The sequence below is a fragment of the Ambystoma mexicanum genome, chromosome 11, assembly GCF_040938575.1.
Source record: "Ambystoma mexicanum isolate Mex_15411 chromosome 11, UKY_AmexF1_1, whole genome shotgun sequence".
Classification (NCBI taxonomy): Eukaryota; Metazoa; Chordata; class Amphibia; order Caudata; family Ambystomatidae; genus Ambystoma; species Ambystoma mexicanum.
The window spans coordinates 1,484,885,015-1,484,897,924 of NC_090934.1; the positions used below are offsets into that span (position 1 = coordinate 1,484,885,015).

Sequence of the window (12,910 nt, forward strand, 5' to 3'; positions counted from 1 at the left end):
CCCAATCTGTGTATTTCCAAATCCCCCTGATGCTGACAGCTGGGCCTGGCCTCAGCCAAGCTGCCCCTGAAGGACCTGGCAGGGGCCGCCAGGTCCAATCACAGCCCACTTCCCCGGCGACCGATTGCAGAAACACCTCGTGCATTTTTGTATCACATCCAAAACCAAAAGCAAACTGTTGGAGGAGTGAGGCGTGCTGATGAAAGACACACTGGTACATGCCCGCGGGCACGGTGCGTGCCTCCGTGCCAGCGGCTCCTGGGCTTGCTTCATTTCCTGACCAGCGCCTCCAAGCAACTGAACGCGAGAACACGAGAGAGCGAAAGCGGGAGACTGCAAGGAATACGTGTGTGAGAGTGACACCCATTCTGGATAAGAGGTACGTCTCTTTTGGGCTAAATCGTGTTGTGGAGCAAGTGAGTCCTGAAGAGTAGACCCAGAACAGTCACACTGGGTATGTTTCTGGATCCCAAGTGAGTCCTTAACGTGACACGGATGAAGAGAAGCCTGGTCACATTGGGTAGTTTCTATATCTCAAGTCAGTCCTTAAGGTGACACGGCTGAAGAGAAGACCCAGTCCAGTCACATTGGATAGTTTCTAGATCCCAAGTCAGTTCTTAATGTGACACAGCTGAAGAGAAGACCCAGTCCAGTCACATTGAGCATGTTTCTAGATCCCAAGTCAGTCCTTAACGTGAGACGGCTCAAGAAAAGACCCAGTCCAGTCACATTGGGCGTGTTTCTAGATCCCAAGTCAGTCCTTAACGTGACAGGGCTGAAGAGAAGACCCAGTCCAGTCACATTGGGCGTGTTTGTAGATCCCAAGTCAGTCCTTAACGTGACAAGGCTGAAGAGAAGACCCAGTCCAATCACATTGGGCGTGTTTGTAGATCCCAAGTCAGTCCTTAACGTGACAAGGCTGAAGAGAAGACCCAGTCTAGTCACATTGGGCGTGTTTCTAGATCCCAAGTGAGTCCTTAACGTGACAGGGCTGAAGAGAAGACCCAGTCCAGTCACATTGGGTGTGTTTCTAGATCCCAAATGAGTCCTTAACGTGACACGGCAGAAGAGAAGACCGAGTCCAGTCACATTGGGCATGTTTCTAAATCCCAAGTGAGTCCTTAATACAGTAACATTGGGCATGTTTCTAGATCCCAAGTGAGTCCTTAACATGACACGGCTGAAGAGAAGACCCAGTCCAGTCACATTGGGCATGTTTCTAGATCCCAAGTGTGTCCTTAACGTGACACGGCTGAAGAGCAGCCCCAGTCCAGTCACATTGGGCATGTTTCTAGATCCCAAGTGAGTCCTTAACCTGACACAGCTGAAGAGAAGACCGAGTCAAGGCACATTGGGAATGTTTCTAGATCCCAAGTGTGTCCTTAACGTGACACGGCTGAAGAGCAGCCCCAGTCCAGTCACATTGGGCATGTTTCTAGATCCCAAGTGAGTCCTTAACCTGACACAGCTGAAGAGAAGACCGAGTCAAGGCACATTGGGAATGTTTCTAGATCCCAAGGGAGTCCTTAATGTGACATGGCTGAAGAGAAGATCCAGTCCAGGCACATTGAGCATGTTTCTAGATCCAAATTCAATCCTTAACGTGACACGGCAGAAGAGAAGACCCAGTCCATTCACATTGGGCATGTTTCTAGATCCCAAGTGAGTACTTAACGTGACACGGCTGAAGAGCAGACCCAGTCCTTTCACACTGGGCATGTTTCTAGATCCCAAGTGAGTCAAGTGAGTCCTTAATGTGACACGGCTGAAGAGCAGCCCCAGTCTAGTCTTATTGGGCATGTTTCTAGATCCCAAGTGAGTCCTTAATGTGCCACGGCTGAAGAGCAGTCCCAGCCAGTCACATTACATATGTTTCTAGATCCCAAGTGCATCCTTGATGTGACACGGCTGAAGAGAAGAACCAGTCCAGTCATATTGGGCATGTTTCTAGATCCCAAGTGAGTCCTTAATGTGACACGACTGAAGAGCAGCCCCAGTCCAGTCACATTGGGCAAGTTTCATGATCCCAAGTGAGTCCTTGATGTGACACGGCTGAAGAGAAGACCCAGTCCAGTCACATTACGTATGTTTCTAGATCCCAAGTGCATCCTTGATGTGACACAGCTGAAGAGAAGACACAGTCCAGTCCCATTGGGTGTGTTTCTAGATCCCAAGTGAGTCCTTAACGTGACACGGCTGAAGAGCAGTCCCAGTCCAGTCACATTGGGTATGTTTCTAGATCCCAAGTGAGTCCTTAATGTGACACGGCTGGAGAGAAGACCATGTCCAGGCACATTGGGAAGGTTTCTAGATCCCAAGTGAGTCCTTAATGTGACACGGCTGAAGAGAAGAACCAGTCCAGTCACATTGCGTATGTTTCTAGATCCCAAGTGAGTCCTTAACTTGACACGGCTGAAGAGAAGACCCAGTCCAGTAACATTACGTATGTTTCTAGATCCCAAGTGCATCCTTGATGTGACACGGCTAAAGAGAAGACACAGTCCAGTCCCATTGGGTGTGTTTCTAGATCCCAAGTGAGTCCTTAACGTGACACGGCTGAAGAGCAGTCCCAGTCCAGTCACATTGGGCATGTTTCTAGATCCCAAGTGAGTTCTTGATGTGACACAGCTGAAGAGAAGACCCGGTCCAATCACAATGGGCATGTTTCTAGATCCCAAGTGAGTCCTTAATGTGACACGGCTGAAGAGAAGAACCAGTCCAGTCACATTGGGTATGTTTCTAGATCCCAAGTGAGTCCTTAACTTGACACGGCTGAAGAGAAGACCCAGTCTAGCCACATTGGGTATGTTTTGAGAACTCAAGTGAGTCCTTAAAGTGACAGGGCTGAAGAGAAGACCCAGTCTAGTCACATTGGGTATGTTTCTAGGTCCCAAGAGAGTCCTTGATGTGACACAGCTGAAGAGAAGACCGAGACCAGGCACCTTGGGAAGGTTTCTAGATCCCAAGTCAGTCCTTAATGTGACATGGCTGAAGAGCAGCCCCAGTCCAGTCACATTGGGCATGTTTCTAGATCCCAAGTGAGTCTGTGATGTGACACGGCTGAAGAGAAGACCCAGTCCAGTCACATTGGGCAGGTTTCTAGATCCCAAGTGAGTCCTTAATGTGACACGGCTAAAGAGAAGACCCAGTCCAGTCACATTGAGTATGTTTCTAGATCCCAAGTGAGTCCTTAACTTGACACAGCTGAAGAGAAGACCCACTCCAGTCACATTGGGTATGTTTCTAGATCCCAAGTGATTCCTTGATGTGACACTGCAGAAGAGAAGAGCCAGTCCAGTCACATTGGGCATGTTTCTAGATCCCAAGTGAGTCCTTAATGTGACACGGCTGAAGAGAAGAACCAGTCCAGTCACATTGGGTATGTTTCTAGATCCCAAGTGAGTCCTTAACCTGACATGGCTGAAGAGAATACCCAGTCCAGTCACATTACGTGTGTTTCTAGATCCCAAGTGCATCCTTGATGTTACACGGCTAAAGAGAAGACACAGTCCAGTCCCATTGGGTGTGTTTATAGATCCCAAGTGAGTCCTTAACGTGACACGGCTGAAGAGCAGTCCCAGTCCAGTCACATTGGGTATGTTTCTAGATCCCAAGTGAGTCCTTAATGTGACACGGCTGAAGAGAAGACCATGTCCAGGCACATTGGGAAGGTTTCTAGATCCCAAGTGAGTCCTTAATGTGACACGGCTGAAAAGAAGACCCAGTCCAGTCACATTGGGTATGTTTTGAGATCCCAAGTGAGTCCTTAACTTGACACGGCTGAAGAGAAGACCCAGTCCAGTGACATTGGGTATGTTTCGAGATCCCAAGTGAGTCCTTGATATGACACTGCAGAAGAGAAGACCCAGTCCAGTCACATTGGGCATGTTTCTAGATCCCAAGTGAGTCCTTAACGTGACACGGCTGAAGAGCAGTCCCAGCCCAGTCACATTAGGTATGTTTCTAGATCTCAAATGAGTCGATGATGTGACACAGCTGAAGAGAAGATCCAGTCCAGTCACATTGGGCATGTTTCTAGATCCCAAGTGAGTCCTTAACGTGACACGACTGAAGAGAAGACCCAGCCCAGTCACATTGGGTATGTTTCTAGATCCCAAGTGAGTCCTTAATGTGACACGGCTGAAGAGAAGACCCAGCCCAGGCACATTGGGTATGTTTCTAGATCCCAAGTGTGTCCTTAACGTGACACGGCTGAAGAGAAGACCCAGCCCAGTCACATTGGGCATGTTTCTATATCCCAAGTGAGTCCTTAACGTGACACGGCTGAAGAGAAGACCCAGCCCAATCACATTGGGTATGTTTCTAGGTCCCAAGAGAGTCCTTGATGTGACACAGCTGAAGAGAAGACCGAGACCAGGCACATTGGGAAGGTTTCTAGATCCCAAGTCAGTCCTTAATGTGACATGGCTGAAGAGCAGCCCCAGTCCAGTCACACTGGGCATGTTTCTAGATCCCAAGTGAGTCTGTGATGTGACACGGCTGAAGAGAAGACCCAGTCCAGTCACATTGGGCATGTTTCTAGATCCCAAGTGAGTCCTTAATGTGACACGGCTGAAGAGAAGACCCAGTCATGTCACATTGGGTATGTTTCTAGATCCCAAGTGAGTCCTTGACGTGACGCTGCAGAAGAGAAGAGCCAGTCCAGTCACATTGGGCATGTTTCTAGATCCCAAGTGAGTCCTTAACGTGACACGGCTGAAGAGCAGTCCCAGCCCAGTCATATTAGGTATGTTTCTAGATCTCAAGTGAGTCCTTGATGTGACACGGCTGAAGAGAAGACCCAGTCCAGTCACATTGGGCATGTTTCTAGTTCCCAAGTGAGTCCTTAATGTGACACGGCTGAAGAGCAACCCCAGTCCAGTCTCATTGGGCATGTTTCTAGATCCCAAGTGAGTCCATAATGTGACACGGTTGAAGAGAAGCCCAAGTCCAGTCACATTGGGAAGGTTTCTAGATCCCAAGTCAGTCCTTAATGTGACATGGCTGAAGAGCAACCCCAGTCCAGTCACACTGGGCATGTTTCTAGCTCCCAAGTGACTCTGTGATGTGACACGGCTGAAGAGAAGACCCAGTCCAGTCACATTGGGCATGTTTCTAGATCCCAAGTGAGTCCTTAATGTGACACGGCTGAAGAGAAGACCCAGTCCAGTCACATTGGGTATGTTTATAGATCCCAAGTGAGTCCTTGATGTGATGCTGCAGAAGAGAAGAGCCAGTCCAGTCACATTGGGCATGTTTCTAGATCCCAAGTGAGTCCTTAACATGACACGGCTGAAGAGCAGTCCCAGCCCAGTCATATTGGGTATGTTTCTAGATCTCAAGTGAGTCCTTGATGTGACACGGCTGAAGAGAAGACCCAGTCCAGTCACATTGGGCATGTTTCTAGTTCCCAAGTGAGTCCTTAATGTGACACGGCTGAAGAGCAGCCCCAGTCCAGTCACATTGGGCATGTTTCTAGATCCCAAGTGAGTCCATAATGTGACACGGCTGAAGAGAAGCCCAAGTCCAGTCACATTGGGCATGTTTCTAGATCCCAAGTGAGTCCTTAATGTGACACGGCTGAAGAGAAGACCCAGCCCAGTCACATTGGGTATGTTTCTAGATCCCAAGTGAGTCCTTAACCGGACACGCTGAAGAGAAGACCCAGTCCAGTCACATTGGGTATGTGGTATGTTTCTAGGTCCCACCGTTGTTCAGCAGGTTCAGAATGCTCGTGTCCATGTTTGATATTGTAGGACACGATTATAACGCTACCTTTCCTGATGCGACTCATATGTTATGTTGATTTATCCCATGCGCCGCTACCACCCGAGGGCAGGCGCTCACGTGGCTCTGCAAGAGAAGAGAGCGAGCTGTGTTAGTGAGGATAGGTGATAGGATAGGTTCAGAACCAGAAGGGACTGGAGTCTGTGTGTGTTGTTTTGTGTGTAGGAGTTGGTTCGATTCGAGGCTCCGCTTGCAACCCTATGGGTAGGACTCAATGCATCGGATGAGTGCTATTGTTAGTGTTGTGTGTGTGGGTGTGTGCGTTATAGGAGGCAAGAGCGGGGTTTTAGTCTTGTGCACTGGGCTGTTGTATCCATAAGGGGTCCAGAGTCCATGTTCAGTGTTTTTTTATTGTATTGTGTTGGTGTGAATTTGTGTAGTGTGCGTGGATTTATGGACAATGGGCAAAGGTGTGTTCCTCTAATGTTACTTCCAGAGTCTCAGAGAGTTGGTTGAGTACAAGGATTAGGTTAGATCTCAGTGTGTCTATGTGTAGTGTGGCTAGCACCTAGACATGTATAGTGGCATTGGTTATGTTCTAGGAGCAGGAAGGCGGGACTGGTTACTACATCGGTTAGTTTCACAGTGCCACTGAAGTGCATATTTGGTTGCTGCTCGATGTTACCTTCCATGTTCTTGGCTGCGGGACGTCAGCCAGCCCGCCTCCTCTCCAAGCATGGAGGCTGACTTCCCCTATCGGCTTGAGGGCAGGGTTGGCTGTACCCAGCACACTGCTAGTTCCTCGGCAGGGATCATTCAAAATGCGGCTGTTGCATTTTGGCTTGTTGTGCAGTTGGCTGCTGAATTGGTGCACAGCTGATATTATAATAACTTTAAGGACATGGGCCCTCATTACGACCCTGGCGGAGATCATGGTGCAATTTGCACCATGGAGCATGGCGGAAAGCTGCCAGCACCGCCATGGGGGTTGGCGGATTTACCGCCCCATTCTGACCTTGGCGGGGCGGTAAATCCCCAATCCCCATTTTGCCCTTCCCCATTCCCATTTTTGCCCCATAGGGTATAATGGGAGTGGGGAAGGAGTTAATTACGCCACCGTAAATTACGGTGGCGTAATTAACAACAAGGTCCCGTAGCGCCATGGATTTTTCCGCCCGGAAAAATCAGGCATAAAAGGCTCCATGGCGCTACGGAATCTCGTAGTAAGGCGGAAGGGTACGCCATGATTTACGCTGGCGTAAACCCTCTCCGCCAGGGTCGTAATGAGGGCCATGGTGATGTACCGGGCGACCCTAGTTATGTGGGTGGACAATTTTTAGGGTGAAGCTTTGATTAAATGCTGTACTTGTCTGGGCTTTCGCGAGTACATGAAACGTGCATGGGGTGTCTTTCCCTGAGTCTGTTTGTTGCTTGGGTGGGCTATTCTATGCCGAACTCTCTAGTTGTAGGCATGACTGGGGGGGAGGAAGGTGGGCGTTGGGGTGGTCTGGTCCTCCTTGCTGTCGCCATTGTTGTCTGTGACCGTGTCCCTTAGTGTGTTTCCTTTGGTCTGCGATTATTTTGGTTTGTTTTATTTTTTGGGCATTCGTTGTCCATTAACACTTGTCATTGTCTGCTGAATATCCAGGTTTTTAGTCATTTCCTGAAGGTGATGTGATCTTCTGGGGTTATGATTTCTTTGTGCATGGTGTTCCATAGGTGAGCAATTAGGCGTGAGAATGCTGTACCTCCAAATTTCCTCTTTTTGTAGTAATTTGTCTCTATTTGTAGGTTGTCGCTTGATCTTAGGTCCCGTCTTAGCTAATAATGGCAGATCTCAGTCTGGAGGAATTGGCTTCTTTCCTATGTAGAGATTTATGGACGAGTGCTTTACATTATATGTATGTTTTACTGGTAGCCAGTGGAGGCTTCTCAATGCTGGAGTGATCTGGTATCTTCTGTTTAGTCTTAGAAGATTCCTGGCTGCAGTGTTTGGACCCGTTGGAGTTTCTTGGTAAGTCTTTCTGCAATTGCTAGGCAGAGGCTGTTTGCGTACCATATTCTTGTTAGTATCAGGGATATGATTGTGAGGGTTCTGTGTGAAAGGGTGAGGTGTGGGAGTAGCCCCCAAAGTAGTGTTAGGAGATAGAAGCACTTTTTAGTGATTGCATTGACATGCAATTCCAGGGATACTCCGTTGTCCATGAGTATTGCTGGGTTATTTACTATGTTGGAAGTCTCTGGTTGTGTTCCAAAGTCAGTGGGCCAGTCTAGTTGTGGGTTGGTTGTGTTGCTTTCTGTGGGTGAGATCTTTATTTCCCTTTCGGCTGGGTTCAGTTTGAGGTTGTTTGATGCAATCCTGTTGTAGATGTCTGTGAGACAATTGTTGAGGCTGTTGTTTGGTTCTTGGGTCGTGATCATCTTCATAATCAGTTGTGTGTCATCCACGTAGTTTTAGGCGATTAGTCTGTGGGGTTGAATGATTTTCATTAGGGGCACATGTAGATGTTGAAAAGCAGAGAGGAGAGGCTGGATCCATGTGGAACTCCACAGGAGATGTTTTTTGTGTTTGAGGTGAATGTTGGTTAGAAGGTTCTTTCGGTTCGATTTTGAGGAATGAGGTAAGCCACTTTAGTGCAGATTCCTGTATGACACATTCCACCAGTCTTTTTTATTAGTGTTGCATGGCTAATTGGGTTGATTGTCGCAGATATGTCCGATAGTATGAGGGCAGATTGGTTGCATTTGTCTGCATTTATTTTCAGGTCATCCAATATTGATAGGAGCGCAGATTCGGTTCCTCTTATTGGTCTGAAGCCAACTTGCGAATTGTTGAGTATTCCATTTGTTTCAACGTGTTTAAGTAGGATCTTGTATTCATGGTTCTTCAGGATCTTCACTGGGAAGTGCAGGTTGGATACGGGTCTGAAGTTGCTCTTGCATTCAGCACGTTCTGATTCCTTTTTTACCAGTGGTTTGATGTGTGCGGATTTGAAGGAGGTTGGTACAATTCCTGCTTCAAGTGATAGTTTCATGGAGGCCAGAAGTGTGTTGCTGGGGTTTTGTGGTTGAGGATTTCTTTAAAGATGTCTGGGGGGCAAGGGTCACTTGGAGCTCCTGAATGGTTGGTGTCTTTGATAAGTGTGGAGAATATTGCTACAGTAACTGGTTCAAGGCGTATGAGACATGCTGAAGTCAATGTTTCGCCCGTTGACTGTGGTTCAATGGTTATAGCTGTATTAGCATGGTATGTGTTGGTGGTCTGTTGGATAGTTTCTATTTTTGATCTTAAGTGTTTGGTGATGCTGTCACATAATTCTTGGGTTGGGATGACAACTTTCCTGGAGGATGAAGGGTTTTTCATCTCTTTGATTCTGAAGAGTTCTTTTTGTGAGTTGGTTGCCAATTTGATTCTTGTAGCTTAGTATTTTTTCTTTGCTTTGAGTACTGTTGATTTGTATAGTCTGAGTTGTCTTTGGTATTTTATTTTGTCCTGTCGGTTGCACTGTTCTCCATATTTTTTCCATTTTGCGTTTCTTTTTGTAGTTCTTTTAGCTCCTCTGTGAAACATTTTTTGGAGTTGCTTTGAATGGTTTTGTTGGTGCGGGCCGGTCTAGGGCCTCAGTTATGCAGGTGCTGAGAGTCTCTTCTGTGACGTCTGCGGTTGTTTTGGTTTGCTCTGATGTTTTTGATAGGGTTAATTCTAGCAGGTTTGTTAGGCACGCCAAGTCTAGGCTCTTCCAGTATCTTTTCTTGGTGGCGTGGAGTATTTCCTTCCCGTCTGGCATACGAGTTTGGAGTTTGATGTAGAATGGTATCAGGTAGTGTTCACTCCATACCATCGGTGTAGGTGGCGCGGATGCGCATAGTCTTTCTCTGCAGAAGATTGCATCCAAGGTGTGTCCAGCATTGTGGGTGGATCCATTAACTATTCGCTTGAAGTGTAGTGTTTACAGAAGTGCGTAGAATGTTTTTTCTGAAGTTTCTTTTTCTTTTTCATACCAAATGTTGAAGCCTCCCAGTATGTCTAGGTTGTCATGATAGGTAGTTAGAATGGCAATGGAGTCTGCTAGCTTTGCCGCAAAGTTCACTTGTAGGACCGGGGCCGGTAGATGAGGAGGAACACTATATTGGCTTGGTCGTTAAGTTCAATCTTTATGAGGAGGGATTCACAATCTTCGATGTCGGTTGATGGGATTAGTGTTGTACGAGTGTGCTCTTTGTGTATCATTGAGATTTTGTCTCCTCTTTGGTTTTCTCTGTTGGCATGTATTCATCTGAAATTGTCTGGAATGGCTTCATGCACAGTGGATTTAAAGTTGTCAGATAACCAGGTTTCTGTGATAAAAAAGCATGTCTGTGCCTCCCTTGCGTAGGAGGTGATGGATTTCATTTCAGTGTTTTGCCATGGATTTAACGTTGAGCAGGCTGCACTGTAGTTTGTGTAATTTCTCATGTGGGTTGTTTATTCGTTTATCATTTGGGGTTGGTGTGGTGTTGGTTGGGTTTTCATTGCTGGCAGTTCTCTCCTAGTTGTGCTTGTTGGGTGGGGTTGTTCTTGGGTTGTCTTTCTCTTCGTTGAGTAGTCTGATTAGATTGATGGCAGGGTTATTTGAATTTGGTTTGTGCTGGTTGTTGGCTTGAGTTGGTGCCGGTCTTTTGTTCCAGACATTGGTGATGTAGGGCGTGTTGAAGGTAATGGATTCAAGTTTGCCTCTAATTTTTATTGGTGTGTTGTCCATGGTGTTCTTCTGGTTAGGGTGGTTTGTTTTGTGCGTTACTGGGTTCGGCATCCCAATGTGGTATGCAATTATTTAGCTTCCTGTATGTGGGTCTGTTACTTATTGTCTGATTTCACTTGCAAAGGAGTTGCATGTGGAGAGGTAGCTAGAGATGTAGTCTGTGTTTGCTCTGTTATTTTTCTGTGTCCTTAGTTCATTTGGTATTTTCTTCACCAGGTTTCTCAGAGTTGTTAAATCTTGCTGGTAGGCACCGTCCTGTGTAGCTCTTGTTTCCTTCTTATTTCTGTTTACCATTCTAGCTTCTTTTTCTTTCTTGTGGTAAGGCATGGTGTTTTTGAGTTGTGTGTTGAGATTCTTGGAGCTGCAGTCCTCTTTGTATTGGTTTTCTTTCTCGTCCCTGGGATTGATTCTTCACTGTTTATGGTTTAGGTTGTGGTTAAATGTTACTTGTAGTTGATGAGGTTGTGTTGTGGAACCAGGGGCCGCAAGTCCTCCTGGTTCGGTTGTCTACCGGTTTTCCTTATGTGTGGTTTGGTGTACTTTTGTGGGTTAAGGTGGTCCAGGAGTGTGATCCTCTAGTTGTTGTTGTAGGGTTCAGCTCTGTCCTGTTCTGGGGCTGACCAATTGGTGACTTTGCGGGTTGCTGCTCTGGATAAGATTGGGTGGTTGGATCTTGGGTTGGTTAGGGTGAATACCACTCGGCCTGTCTAACTGGGACTATCTTGGCCGGTGGGCCTGAGGGGGTGGTTGTGGGGTGTAGTTCTGTACAGTGCTTTTTAATTGGGGGCACCTGGTTGGTGTGGGCGGGGGTTTGGATTCTGTGGCTAACTATCCGTGGCAGTGGTAGACACACTCAGATTCAAACTCAGCAGTCGTCGGGCAACATCTGGAATTGGAACAAAGGAGTTGTGTGGGGGAACACCCAGAATTGGAGCACAGCACTAGCGGGAAAACGCCCACATTTGAGGCACATCAGTAAATAAAGAATACCTAAATTTGAGTGTAAAGCAGTAAATGGAGAAATGCCCACATTTGGGACAAAGCAGTAAATAGAAAACACCTACAATACAAAGGGGAAAAGTATTACATATTTATTGAAAAAATCTTTGGGCAAGAGCCTTAAAATTACAGCATTTACAAAGTGGTACACCCATGTTTATTACTAGATGCTGTTGCGCATGCCCACACTCGCCCACCACCACTTACCAGTCCGCTCCCGGACCCACATTCCTGCATGGCGGTGGTCTCTAGAGCCTATATCCCTGCTGGAAGTTGGGGAAATGGCAAGGCAGCATTCCAGGCTGCCAATTCCTAACACTAGGCACCATCTTGACTGTATCATGCATGCCCAGGAGACCGGCGTTCGGTCTCCGCGCATGCGCAACGCGATCAACACCTTGTGGTACCATGGCAACGATGCAGGATGTGGCCCACGGTTTCCTGGGATGTTTTCAGTATTAAAGCAGCCTGGGAACCTCGGTTCACATGTATTAATGTTCCCTTGCTGGTAGTGTTTTTCTACGTGTGCTCCAGTTTTTACCCAGCTTCCCTGCCTGCCAGTTCCTGCCTCTGCCCTGCCTGTCAGCTTCCTTGCTTCCCTGCTTGCCAGTTCCTGCCTCTGCCCTGCCTCTCAGCTTCCTTGCTTCCCTGCCTGCCAGTTCCTGCCTCTGCCCTGCCTGTCAGCTTCCTTGCTTTCCTCCCTGCCAATTCCTGCCTCTGCCCTGCCTCTCAGCTTCCTTGCTTCCCTGCTTACCAGTTCCTGCCTCTGCCCTGCCTGTCAGCTTCCTTGCTTCCCTGCCTGCCAGTTCCTGCCTCTGCCCTGCCTGTCAGCTTCCTTGCTTCCCTGCCTATCAGTTCCTGCCTCTGCCCTGCCTGTCAGCTTCCTTGCTTCCCTGCTTGCCAGTTCCTGCCTCTGCCCTGCCTCTCAGCTTCCTTGCTTCCCTGCTTACCAGTTCCTGCCTCTGCCCTGCCTGTCAGCTTCCTTGCTTCCCTGCCTGCCAGTTCCTGCCTCTGCCCTGCCTCTCAGCTTCCTTGCTTCCCTGCCTGCCAGTTCCTGCCTCTGCCCTGCCTGTCAGCTTCCTTGCTTCCCTGCTTGCCAGTTTCTGCCTCTGCCCTGCCTCTCAGCTTCCTTGCTTCCCTGCTTGCCAGTTTCTGCCTCTGCCCTGCCTGTCAGCTTCCTTGCTTCCCAGTTCCTGTGCCTGCACACTTGCCATTTCCCTTTTCCACCTTGCCTGCTAGTTCTGTTGCTTGCCTATCCTGTCCATCATGTGCCTGTCTTGCCCTCCAGTCCCTCTACCTACCATGTCTGCTAGTCTGTTTCCTTTTGCCTCCTCGCCCCCCGCCACCCTGCTCGGTTTTTGTTTTTGCCTTGTGTCCCGGTTTTGTGTCTTGCTCTTGGCCTCTCACCACCTACCTGTTTAACCTGAATGTCTGCTGCCTCC

The 12,910-nt window shown here is 48.0% G+C and overlaps 1 protein-coding gene across 5 annotated transcripts in view; it reads left to right on the forward strand.

The window, feature by feature from the left end:
• The window catches only part of LOC138504626 (aminopeptidase N-like), a 554,696-nt gene that overhangs the window by 237,754 nt on the left and 304,032 nt on the right, over nucleotides 1–12,910 (forward strand). The window contains exon 1 of one of the 5 annotated variants that reach the window (XM_069625221.1): nucleotides 169–379. The exons of the other annotated variants lie outside the window; for them this stretch is intronic. The gene's annotated coding sequence lies outside the window, so the exon portion shown is untranslated. Of the gene's footprint in view, nucleotides 1–168; nucleotides 380–12,910 lie in introns of those variants that run through there. 5 annotated transcript variants of the gene reach the window in all.